General features: G+C 43.7%; 1 protein-coding gene across 1 annotated transcript in view; it reads right to left on the bottom strand.

Annotated features, from left to right (window-relative positions):
* Nucleotides 1-13,802, bottom strand: part of LOC147889670 (zinc finger CCCH domain-containing protein ZFN-like) — a 39,766-nt gene that overhangs the window by 13,441 nt on the left and 12,523 nt on the right. The gene's annotated exons all lie outside the window — the stretch shown is intronic.

Raw genomic sequence — 13,802 nt, 5'->3', positions numbered from 1 at the left:
AAACCATACTTACATGAAACAAAACTATGAACTTAAATGCCTTCCTTTCTGAGAAAACGTCAGGGATAAAAAGTATTATGAAACATGAGAAAAGTAAAATATGACATAAGAATGCAAAAAACCCAATTTTAAACTTGTAAAAATCAATCAAAAGGAGGACCAGTCCTTCTGCCAAGCTGTCAACTATTGTTGTACAAGGGGAGTTATTCTTGGTGACAACACCCTAGGTGACCATGCTTATGTCTGATATTCAGCAATGGTCAGAAGATCCACTTTCCTTGGTAGATGCGGAGGACAACACAAGTTGCTCAGAGCATGCTGAGGACAAGGATGTATCCAGATTCCATCCTGAAGGATGAGGCTTGTCGGTTTTATTCGCAGTGATTTGGTGACACTTTCTTGGGTAGAACTCACGGTCACTAACATGCCATGGCTCCCGCTTCTCATTAGTGATGGAGATGAATATTTGGGCTAAGGGTAGACTTGTGCTCATTCAATTAAATGCACAAAGAATGAAGCTCCCAGCCAGTATAGATCCATCTGAGTCTACAACTTTCTTATGCCTTCTTATAAATGTTCCTTCTGCAGTGAGAATCCCATCCAATAAGCTATGATTGATTTAACTTTTCAGAACCTTTGTTATGAGCAAGAGCTATCAAGCTTCGTGCATACATTGCTGGGGTAATCTTTTAAGCATGTCTATACCAAGTGGGCCATTGTTTCCACATCAGACCTAGGTGGCTGAGCAGCAGGTCGGTCCACCTCAGCCAATAAAGGGCATACACATGGCCACACAGGCCTCTGACTGGCCATGAGGGCTGCCATGAGAAAACTGGAAAGGAGAGAAAGAGATAAGAGAACCGCAAGTGATCTCAGGAAAAAACCCTGTCCGGTGTGGAACACCCTGCTCTATTTATGGCTGAACTGCTCCACACTGAGATGCCAAGCAATGAGGGAAGGGCCCTATATATAGCCTGCTCCCTCCCTGTCCCTAGTCGGCTGTGGTAGCTGGCCGACCAACAGCATGTGTGGGCCAACCCACCTGCTCATGGGGCCGAAACCCCCTCTATTACTATAGGCAGCCCTACAAGAGACTGACCCCCTGCCCTCCAGCCCAACTAGCAAGCCAATAAAGGGCCCATAGGGGCTGGGGCTGCAGCATACACGTGGCCACACAGACCTCCCAGGCTGACCAGCAGGGTGCGCGCCTCCATGAGGGCTGCCATGAGATTAAATGTAGATTACACTAGCCCTAGAAGTGTACGTATGAGGCACAACCCTTTACAAGAGCTACAACGAAAAGCTACAACTCTTTTAGAGGCACACACTTATGAAGAGGATACTTATATTTGTAACATTGTTATGTAGCTTTCATCAAGGCACCCTTCACAAGAGGTACACACCTCTTCATGCACAAACCCTTTGGAGCACACACCTTTTCATGTGTGACTCTTCACTCTCTATATAATAGAGGCCTCTTGTATGGATCAGACAATTACTTAAAACGTTTGAAGCAATACAGTTATTATTGTTCTATCTCACCCTGCAGAAAAATTACGACCCCCCTTCCTACAAATCCATGCTAGTAACGCCTAACCACCTACACATCAAACGCGTACCTTTCTATAGATTTGAGACGAGCACCACCCAACCACCTATGAACCCGGCATGACTCCGCCCTGCAATCCAACGCAAAGCACACACACCTAACAACAAATGCACCAACCTGCCAATCAACCATGCCAGATCTGACTCTAGCCGCACATATCCGCTACCTATTGACGAGACCAGGCGTTACCAGGATCTCCTCTAGCGTTTGTTGTCCATCCTTGGCACGAGATATACCCATTTGGCCACCATAACTAGGATATACTCCTAGTATGTTATCTACTATCCCACCAAGCAAGTTCCCAGAGGCTTTCCACGATCACGAGGACAATTCTTTGCCTCAGGGGCTCCTCTATCCCCAAGATGTGCTCCAACATCACTTTATCACATGTGCAACGCATTCCTACTCCTTCATGGTTTGGGACAACAGTATCTCTATCAACAGTCTTGCAGCACCCAGTAACCCTGTTGCGAGATTTTCACAGTTAGTTCCATCTTGCATCTCCTACTCCAACCGTTTCTCTTTCTAAGATAAGCACGTATAGGTTACAACCCAATACTCACCACATGATGGTTCAAACAAGAGCACAACAGTTATGTGCTCTCGCCTCAGGAAATCCAGATACGTCATAACAACCACCTCCAGGATGTCCACCTTCCCGATCCACACGTGATATGGATGCCACCAATACTACTCCTAATCCTTCCCAGTATACACACCAGCTTTGGAACAACATATTTTACAGCTACAAGACAATATAGCACTCGATTGCCTCAGGTTCGTTGCCTCAGGTTCGGCAGCTCCAAACCTTGAGAGCTAGTTTGGTACATGATGATTTGGTACCTCCCCCGACTGCTCCTGACAACACCATATCACCAAAGTCAAAAAAACGATAACCTGATCATCTCCTACAAGCATCTAAATAGAATAAATCTTCTGGAAGCCTCACTGGTCAAAAAAACCGTAACAATGGCTTCGCCAAAATGCACTTTCACTTAGGTACAGTTGACCTCTCCAACAACAAAGATAGCCCTAGCTGCCTCATTGTTAAAAGGCAATGCTTGTCTCTAGTGCCGAAATTGCCTAAAGATGGCAAGGGCGTAACCACATGGGATTATTTCGGGCACATGCTCCATAAAGTAATTTGTGCCTGCCTATACGAACTTCCAAGCATGCACAAAACTCCGACACTTGGAGCAAACAAGCTCCATGGCTGCCTACATATCATGCCTTTCATCTCAGGTCTCGATCCCATGTTACGTGTCAATGACCTTAAGGCCAATCTCTCCACTACATCAAATGCAATTGCTTATGCATCACTGACTTTCCAATCTCCTTTAAAAATTGCTTATGCAAAATGCATCACCAACTTTCAAATTGTTTATGCTAAACACATCACTGACTTTCAAGTCTTCTTCAAAAAATAGAACTCTACCACAGCTAGCAATTCTTGTTCTTAAGATACCAACAAATCCAAGCAAAGGTTCAGCAATCAAGGTTCCGCTCACATCAATATCCCAACAAGTTTCGCAAGGCTTATTTAGCCCAACAATAGAAGTAAGCTCTCACTTCTTCTTCTACTTGACCCCAACTTAGTAGCGACCACCCTCAATAGTGAAAAGGTGCAGCTACACATATTGGTCGACAATGGCTACTCACATAATTTTCTTGCGAGTTCCTTGAAAAGACCAATCCTAGTCCCATTATTTACCTAATTGAACTTGCAAATGGAACTAACTGACTGAATGACTAACTGACTATGTGTGTGTGTTTGTGTGTGTCTGTGTGTGTCTATGAGTGTAGACACACACTTTTTGTGTGTGTGTGTGTGTGTGTATGTGTGTGTGTGAAAAAAAAAAATCGTACTGTCAAAAATCCGTACGATTTTGTCCATGCAGCCAAGAAAAATACGTACAGTTTTGTACTTGCTATGCTTTCCTTCTTGTAAAGCGTTGCTGCTTCCAAACCTTTTCCTTAACTCGAATGGCGGATTATTCCTATGAGAAAACCTTTCACAAAGACAAGTCGGTTTCCAACAAGAAACAAAAATAGGTGATGGATTCAGATGATTCCCTTCATGACTCTACTAAGGCCCAGCTTGTTTATGAGGTTATGCATGAAGGGTTTGAAGACACCTGCAAAGGTTGGAAAGATCCACTTCCCACCACTGGCATTATGGTGGAAGTGCATGATATATTTGATCCAATTAAGGAGTATGCAAAGCATGCCATTATAATTTTCTTCCCAGGAGGGATGCCTGCTACAGCAGATGTTGGGAATTGGTTGACTCAAACCCTAGATGGTTCTTACGTCAAAAAAGTTCATTATGCAGAGAGGGGTTTTTTTAATATCATCATGGCTGATGTGGAGCACCGTCAGGTTTTGCTAGAGCACTCTCCTCTCTTCTATGGCCATCAAATGGTCCATGTCCTACCCTGGTCTCCCACCCGGGATTATCAGGCATTGATTTGGCATCGTTGCCCTGTTTGGGTAGAAGTTGTGGATTTTCCTCAATGCTTGTCTTCTCTTCTACCTAAAATTGCAGCTTCCCTCGGTAAGGTGGTATGTCCACCACGACCAAATGGAAATTCGAATCGCTTTTGCATTTTGTGGGATACGGATCATCCCACTCCAGCTTCATATTCGGTTACTGTGAATAATGTTTCCGTGGGCAGTGCCTTTTACAAGCTCAAGTGGGGGCTGTTTGCAGGTGCTTGCTTTAAATGCAAGCAATTTGGGCACATGGCTTCACAATGCCCTTCCCGAGCTCCACAGATGCCAGTGCATATACCTAGATGAATCCAGGAACATTCCCAAACTCATCCTCCAAAAACAACATAGTGCAGTTTCAATCTCACGATAGTCACTCATAAGATTGAAAACCATAAACTCCATCACGCATAGCAGGGACTAGCTACTATGACATCCCCACTGACGTCATCAACGCCCAACAGTGGGTGTAGACCATAGTATAAAAGTATGCTCTCACGCATACAAATCCACACACCCACACATACTTGAGCATCCATTTATACAAAGTCTTCGTACTGAGTTTCTGTCGGCACTCCGGAGATGAAGGGCAAACTCAGCCATGACGAAGGCTAGCACTAAAGGAGAAGGCTAATCAAAAAGTAGTCCAAATCTCTTCATTCAAGCTACAACTGCTTGTGAAGTCTAAACGATTTCATTTTAGTCTCTCCCAAACGAGCATCTAAATCTAAATCTAAATCTAGCTGATAGGCAACGCACCATTTAAGATAGAAAGAATTATCGCAATACCAACAGGCCGCAACTTGGACAAAAACTTCACAAGGGGAAATTTGCATGTCCGCTAATACGGAAGAAGCATGTCCACAAATGCCAGTGCAAGCTGAAATGGTTCAGCCTTTAAATAAGAATGCAAATGCCTCTTCTGTGGTCAAAAACAAAGGATTCAAACAATTCTTCTCTGTTCAAGACAAAGGCAAAGCCCCAGCTATCTCAAATGGTAATGCTTCTTTTCCTGTGCCTTTGTCCTCTCCACCTCAGGGCAAGGGGGAAATTTTTTTGACTGATGGATGGCAAACTCCTCGCAAAGTGATCTCCCCCAAGCGACCTTTGCCTTCTCGGACTTGGAGTGGTGCATCCTCTCATGGGAAAACACCTGTTGAAAACTCTGGTGTTGTGACCTTGGCTGCTATGATTGCAAATCGGACCTTGTTTCCTGAAGAAGAAGTTGCTGCACTTTTGTCCTCTCCTCAGGCTGATGCTTCATCCCAGGGCAGAGGCCCGGACATTGAGGTGAAAATGTAGACGTAGACAGCCCGTTAGTTGTTGTACATACCTATCCCATAACTGTAAATATGCTTGATCATCTGAAGTGTGTTACTCTCAATGTACAGGGAATGTGTGTTGGTCGCAAATGAAAACTGGTCTGAATGTATATCAGGCAATTGCAGCTTGATGTAGTTGCTTTGCAAGAGCATAATCAGCATATGTATGGTGGTCAAATAGGCCATTTTGCTGGTTATGATATCTTCTATGCTAGAGAGCACTCCTTTTCTGATGTGGCTTTTTTGGTAAAGCACAACCTTCAACCTGTTGTGGCTCTCAATGATCGCCATGGTAGATGGATTATTATTCAATGCCTTGTTCAAGGGGAAATTTTTGAATTTGCATCGGTTTATGCCTCCCCAATCTTCTTGTGATAGAACTTTGATCTAGGCTGCCATGCATACTTATCCATGGCGACAACAGGCCTTCATTTGTGGTGACTTTAATAATGCCCCTCAATCGGGTGACAACACCTCCGGCCACACTCATATGTTGGCTTCTAAAACACAGGCATGGTCTGATTTTTTGCTTCAATTGCGCCTGATTGATCTCTGGAAGAAATTACAGCCCATGCTTCCAGGCTATACCTTTCAGCATAATGCTCAATCTTCTTATCGGGCACGCTTGGACAGATGATATCAAGTTGATCCACAGCATTGTGGTGCCTTTACTTGTCAAATTTGGGTTGATCATGCTTTCACACATTCGGATCATGCTCCTCTTTGGTTGAGGCTTTCCTTACATTAATTTCCCACTGATAGATTGCCTTGCAGAAGGCTTTTGCTTATTAATAATAGTTATCTGGAGCATGTTGACTTTAAAGCCTTGGTCTTTGATGCTATTTAGCCTCTCTCTCGTCAGATACACATTAGTTTGGATTATGCCTAGCAAGCTTTTGTTGCTCGGATGCAAGCAGTTATTCGAGATTATGGCAAATCCTATATGCAAGCCACAAGGGAGACTGTAGCACATGCCAAATTTACTTGTCAAAGTTTGATTGAGCTTGCTCGTCTTCGCCCTTTGTCTTCAGAGGAAAGCATGCTCTTATGTCAGGCTCAATTCTCTCTTCAATCCAATGATCGCAAAAAGCTTGCTAAATGGAAAACCCGATCCAGACAATGGGCTTTTTTGGATAAAGGCTGCTCTTGCAAGCAATTTTTTAAGAGTTTACACTACAAAAGACAGGCTGCCAATATCTGTCGGATCCGGATGCCTGATGGCTCTTGGTCAACATCTCCTTCAGAGCTTGCTAATTTATGTGTGAAGCACTTCTCCACTCATTTTGGGCATGTGGATACTCTTTCTCCTCACGTCGTGTCTGCACGTTAGCTTCTTTTGCAGCATATTCATCCAATTCTATCAGATGCTCAGGCTTTGGAACTTGAACATCCCTTCATTGAAAGGGAGTTGTCTGATGCACTGAGATCCTGTGGCAGATGGAAATCTCCAGGATGGGATGATCTCACTGTTGAATTCTTTTTCGCATTCTGGGATCTTCTTAAATTCACCTTGCTGCAAATGGTAAATACAACATGGCAAAATCAGCAGATGCATGTGTCATGGAAAAAGGACTCTCAAGCTGATTCCAAAGAAGTAGCTATGTGATTCACTTGGTGATTGGAGGCCAATCACACTCATGCCAATCATTTACAAGATCATTACCAAAATGGTGGTTGATAGAATTAAAGGTTATTTGCATGATGGGTTGCATCCCTCCCAAAATGGCTTTGTTCCACGTCGCCATATCACACATAACATTGCCAATGCTTATATTGGGATTGAATATGCCAAATACACACAGCAGGATGTTCTACTCTTGCAGGTAGATATTGCAAAAGCCTTTCACACAGTTCAATGGGATTTCATCTCGCAAACTATGCGAGCTTTGGGGTTTGGACAAAAAATGCAGCAAGTTATTTACTGGCCTTACAGAGATAGCAATGCGGCTTGCACTCTTTCTGGGGAAATCTCTGATGAGTGAACTCTTCGTTGTTCGATCCGCCAGGGATGCCCTCTCAATGCTTTACTGTATGCCATTGCTACTCATTCTATGTTGCAATATATTGATCATCTTGTGGCTACACGATCACTTCATGGCTTGGAATTGGATGCTAATCGTAGCATGGTTACTCAGGCTTATGCTAATGATTCTTTCTTTACCCCGATCTTGGTGCCTTGATGCAAGCCCCCTCTGTTTATGGTTTGACAGCTGGTCTTCATGTTAATTTTCATAAGTCTAAGCTGCTCCCTTTGCATTCCAAAGACTGGCATAGTCTATTATGACCCGGGGATATCATTCCACCCACTCAGTTTGTTCGTCATCTTGGTTACCCTTTGGGGTGGGAACTCACTCGCCGACAACAAACTGATTGGGTTTTGGCTAAGCTTCAGAAAAAGCTTGAGTATTGGAAACTGGCAACCTGGCCTTTGCAGTCCATCCTTGTGGCATATATTCAATTTTACTTGCCCTTGATCAGGTTCACTAAGACAGATCTTACATCTTTCATGTCTGTCTTTATGGAAATCTTCTGGCAATCCAAACATGGCAGAAAAAGTCTCAAGCTGCTTTCGATGCATCACATTTGTTCTCCCAAGATGCATGGTGGATTGAACATCACGGATATTCATGTGCATATTCTTGCCCACAGGGGAAAAATGTTGCTACAATTTCTACAAGGTGATCAGCCTTGGGCTCTTATGATTAGGACTCTGGTCACTCATATCAGTATTTCTGCATTTGGTCATTGGCAACTCGATCAATGGGATTTCTTTTTTTACTACACTGATGGCACTTTTCCTGACTGCCCTTTTGTCTCCCGCTTGCTTCTTGACTGGAAGCATGTTCTTTCTCATTTGAAACGGAATGGACGGCAAGTTTTGCTTGGGAATTCTTTGAGAGCTGAAAGCATCCACTGGTCGAAAGTCTTTCAACCTCCCTTGGCTTTACAAGAACCTCGACGTTCCTATTACAAGCATCACCTCGGTTGCTGATGTTATAGATGATGTTGGTACTGTGCTCCCCTTTTCTCTAGCAACCACTATATATGGATTGGGCTCTCATTATCGTCCTTTGTGGTGACAAATTACTTCTATGCTTTTGCCTTTTGTTCTGATTCCTCCTTTGGAACTCTAGGACCGGCTAGAAGATTGGACTTTGACTTCTCCAAGGTCCTCTTCTCGTCCTTTGAGGCTATCTCAAAATACTGTACCTGCATTGTCTAAAATCCTTTTGCCTCAACCTTGGGTTTCAGAGAGAGGTGATTCTATTTGGCGAATGCATCGCCCAGCCAAGTGGTGGAGGAAAAGATAACAGCAACTTTGGGCCTATAAAATACCGCTTCGGCAACAAGTTTCTCTTTTAGCGAGTTCTTTTGGGAGTGTTTTCATCTGGACAGCTATTAGCTCATCGACACATTGCTCCTGCACTTTGCCACAGATGTTCTGCTTCTTCGGAGATTGTGCCTCACTTGTTTTGGCATTGTCTGTGCTCTCGTGAGTTTTTTTATCTGCTTCAACAGCGCCTACGAGCGAGATTCCCATCTGTTCCGTTTGGGAAGTTCTTCTGGCTATTTGGGTCTCATCCATCCAGACCGGAGTTTCATCTTTCCTTCGTTTGGGTTCGCTACTGGGCACTATGGACTTTATGGACATATAGAAATTGTAAAGTCTTTGGTGATCCTACTTTCTCTCTGTTTGGCTTTTTTAGGCATTCTCTACAGCAATCTTTCTTTGATTACTTACAGACCCGCTGCATAGATCATGAGGTCTTTTTGGCATATACTGAAATTTTCAGTTGATGTAATTGTAGCACCTTATTTTGAAGTTGCTACTTATATAATATAATCAATCAAAGATTTCACCCAAAAAAAAAAAAAGTGTGTGTGTCACCACCCTTAGCGTTAGACAAGGCTAATCAAATTTGACGCTTGCATCGTCCGGTCAAATGGTGGAGAAAAAGATTGAAACAGATTTGGCACTCCAAGGTCCCTCTATGACAACAGGTCTTTCTATGGCGTGTTCTATTGGGGGTTGTTCCATCTGGACAGCTTTTATCATGCATACGTTTGCTCCAGCTATTTGTCGTAGGTGTTTAGCTCCAAGGGAATCTGTATCTCATATTTTTTGACATTGCCTCGAGACACGGATCTTCTTGGGCATCCTTCAGCAGAGATTGAGATTGAGATTTCCTCAAGATTCTTTTGGCAAGTTTTCTTGGCTGTTTGGGATCTATCCTCGACGACCGGATTTTGAGTTGTTCTTTACCTAGGTTTGCTACTGGGCTTTGGACTCTCTGGAAGGATAGAAACCACAGAGTCTTTGGTGATCCAATTTGATCTCCTTCTGTTTTCGTCCATCAATATTTGGAGCAATCACTTTTTTATTGTCTACAGACACTATCGGACTTCTCTCAAGCAATCATTTTATGATTGTCTTCATGCACAGAAACTTGACTATCCTACCTTCTGTAAGAGATTACAAAGATATGGCGTTGTAGGCATAAAGTCAACCCTATGGTTGTCCAGTAGTACTTGGGTACTATATATACCAAGTACTTGTATTGTTTCATTTGAACATTTCTATTGGAGCTTTCTTGTGTGTGCACTCTTGCTCACTTGTGTTCACAACCTGTCTCCACTTTGTTCCTACATTTGGTATCAAAGCGCTTCCGTCTCTAGACGCACTTGCTTCTAGACACCCGCAAGCTTGGTGCTCTAGTGCGTGTTCCTGGTTCTCACATTCAGCTCTCCAACTTTCGTTTGAGGTAGCTCCAACAGTCCAACGGCTGTTTTTTTACCTTTTGAGGTCCGATTTCGACGTTTTTCAAAATTTCTGAGCTGCCTCCATACAAACAAGTATGTCCCATACCATTTCAGACAGGGGGGAAAAAATTCTGTTTTTTGTCCGTATAGTTGTACGGACGTCCATAAATCCATATGGATCTGTCCGTATAGTTACGCGATAGTGCCGGGAGTCCATACAACTTGTCGGAAATTGATTTCGAGTCCGTAAGACTTGTTAGAAGGCGATTCGAGCAGTTTTCAACTGTTATTCGGCATTTTTGCTCAGATCTAGACCCTTTTCAGCTCCAATCTCTCCCGGGTGTGTTCCAGCAGCTCCAGGCATCTCCATACTTCTCCAGGCTCTTCTGTACACATGTATTGTATTCAGAAGTACTCCCGACAGCTTCATTCAGCTCCAAACAGCTCACTTCAGCTCCTTTGTCATCTCCAACTTGCCCACACAGTCAGTGGACTATTTTGCAGGTGGTTCGGGCCAAGTTGCACTTCCAGAAAGTGCTTTGAGCTGTGTATTTTGCTTCGGGACTGTTTGTGCAGCCCATACTCCTGCATGCTCAGGTGCATTTGCAAATACTTTGCATTGTTGGGTGCATATGCAGTTACTCTACAGTTGTGGATGCCTTTGAGCTCCGTTGGATGCATTTGAGAACTCGTGGGTTCGCTATTTCAGATTTGGGTTGTGCATTTTCAGTTTGGGAGTGCACTTCAGATTGCAACAAAGTGCAATGATTGGTTGATGCCATTTTTGCAGTGATTGCATTGTGCAGTCAGTGGCATTTCAGAGCAACCAATCGTACTTTGCATTTGCAGCCAGTATTAGTTTGGGATTTGTAGGCACATTTGCAGCTAGTTGCACTTTTGGGACTTGCAGTTCTTTTTGCAGGTACATTTGCAACTTGTGGGTATCCCATTTTGCATCATGCCGACTCTTTCAGACAGTTTTGGCAATTTGTCTGAGGGTGACAAGCTGGATGGACCAAACTATGCCTTGTGGTCATTCATGCTTAAGAACATCTTGGTTGGTAAGGGCTTGTGGGATATTGTTAGTAGGGATGAGGTGAGGCCAGCAGGCTCATCTACATCCAGCACAGCTTCTTCGGGTCAGACTACAGGCAGACAGCAGACTGCTACAGTCCCTCCTACTAGTCCCATAGCATCGACGCAGGAGCAAAAGAAGTTTGACGGCCGCAGTGCCCAAGTGATGTTTTTGATTGCCACAAATGTGAAGAGGCACATTATGACAACTATCAAGTCGTGCAAGGATGCAAATGCAGCATGGGAAAGATTGACAAACAAGTGATGGCCTGGCCTTCCTGCATCTCGAGATCCTTGAGCTGATTTGTCAAGGCGATGGCCCTTGCCTCATTCTTAATCATATTGCTAGGATCACTGATCTACGTGATCAGCTCGCAAGTATTGATGAGGAAATAGAAGACAAGAAGCTCGTCTCTATTACTCTCAATAGCTTAGCACCCTCATATGGCACATTCGTCACGTCATTGACCATTGTTCTCAGGGCAGCCCCACTCTCGTTCGATAAGTTAGTTGGGCTTTTGTTGCAAGAAGAGGAGAGATGCTCAAATCTTGCCAAAGCCTCTCGTCAGGGTGAGCAAGCGCTTGCCATGGGTGGAAAGGGAAAATTTCAGAAAAAAGTTTGAGCCAAAACACAGCCATACAACTCAGCCCAAGGAGGGGAATGCACGCAGTTTAAGCAAAAAAAAGAAAAAGGGCAAATGCAATTATTGCAAGAAGCCAAGGCATTACATCGCAAAGTGTCAAAGGATTGCCAATGAAAAGAAGAGGCAAAGGGACAGCTCTACCAGTAATTTTGTTGCCCCAACTGAAACTTGTGCTTCAGATGCACATGGTGAAGCTCATCCTTCCCAAGGTGATAGAGATTTTGTGTTTGTTGCATTTAATGAGAAGATGGATGCCAGGGGGGATTTGAATGCTGAAAATCAATCAAGGGATGCTTCCCTTGTTATAAGTGATACATGGTATATCGACAGTGGTGCTACTAAGCACATGACTCCTCGCCAGGAGTGGTTTGAGAGCATCACACCTGCTCATGGCAAACAAGTTACGTGTGCCAATGATGCTTCTCAAGACATCATCGGAGTTGGGCACATTCCTATTCAGCTTGATAATGGGAAAGTTAAGTATATCCGAGATGTTTGGTATGTTCCAGATTTGAGGCAAAATCCGATCTCAGTTTCAAACATTGCCCATGATCAACATATGTTGGTCGAATTTCAGGATAACCAAGGATCCAAAGAAAGGGTATGAGGTAGCAACAGGCCCATATGACAGAGGCTTATACAAGCTTGATGCTCAGCCTTATGATCAAAAGGTATTGGCTGTAGCAAACACTTCCCAGGCTGAATTATGGCATGCCAGGTTTGGACATGTCCATCACAGGGCATTGTCCTACTTGTACAACAATAATATGACTCAGGGAATGCCAAAATTGCAGCAACCAGCAAATGAAGTGTGCACTTGGCAAATTGCATCGCTTGCCATTCAATAAACAAGGCAAGAATTGGGTCAACGCAACCAGAGTGTTGCAGATAGTACACAGTGATGTATGTGGCCCCATGACTATTCCCACCCATAGAAGAGCAAGGTAGTTTGTGACCTTTATAGATGACTTCTCTAGGTTCACATGGCTTTTTCTCATGAAGGAAAAATTTGAGGTGTTCTATTGGTTTCAGGAGTTCAAAGCTATGGCTGAGAACCAAAACAATTCTAGAATTGGAACACTCAACTCAGATAGAGGGAAAGAGTACATGTCACATGCATTCCAGGGATTTTGGAAGCGGCATGGGATTGAACATCACTTGAGATGCCCTTACACACCATAGTAGAATCCACTCCCTGAGAGGAAGAATCGTACTCTCATGGAGATGACGAGATGCATGCTGAAATTCAAGAGAGTCTCAAAGGCTTTTTGGGGAGAAGCAGTTGTGACAGCCACTTACATTCAAAACAGATGCCCTACCAAATCTTTGGTTAATGTGACTCCATTTGAGGCTTTGTATGGCTTTAAGCCAAAGATTAGTCATTTCAGAGTTTTTGGCTCAGTGGCATATGCTTTGGTTCCAGATGCACATCGGACAAAGCTTAATGACAGGAGTGTCAAATGCATTTTCATGGGGTATAGCACTGAAAGTAGGGGATTTAGGCTTTATAATCCCGCTACCAGGAAGGTAATAATCGGAAGAGATGTTCTCTTTGCTGAGAATGAGTGCATGCAGCCCGCTAGTGCAAACTTGCCACCATACGATGACACCTCTTTGGACATCATCCAGTTTGAGGATGATGAGATGGAGTCTCTTGATGCTTTCCCTTCTACTTCTCATAGTTCAGATGGCTTGCCACATGTTGAGGATGGCTCTCCCTCAAATGTTTCAGATTTGCAGCCAATTAATGAGAATAGACAGCCTCATGTTTGGAGGCATTATCAACATCGTGAGGCCACTAAAGATGTTGATGCAGCTCTATTCCACGTTGGGCAAGGTTGACCATAGCCTACTTTGGGGAAAACCAGGGCCAACACTCACAAAAATCAGAAAAAGGTCAAT

The sequence above is a fragment of the Dipteris shenzhenensis genome, chromosome 20 (assembly GCF_047967505.1).
Source record: "Dipteris shenzhenensis isolate YYH24624 ecotype China chromosome 20, Dip_SZ_1.0, whole genome shotgun sequence".
NCBI lineage: Eukaryota > Viridiplantae > Streptophyta > Polypodiopsida > Gleicheniales > Dipteridaceae > Dipteris > Dipteris shenzhenensis.
This window is presented reverse-complemented; position numbering and strand designations above follow the sequence as displayed.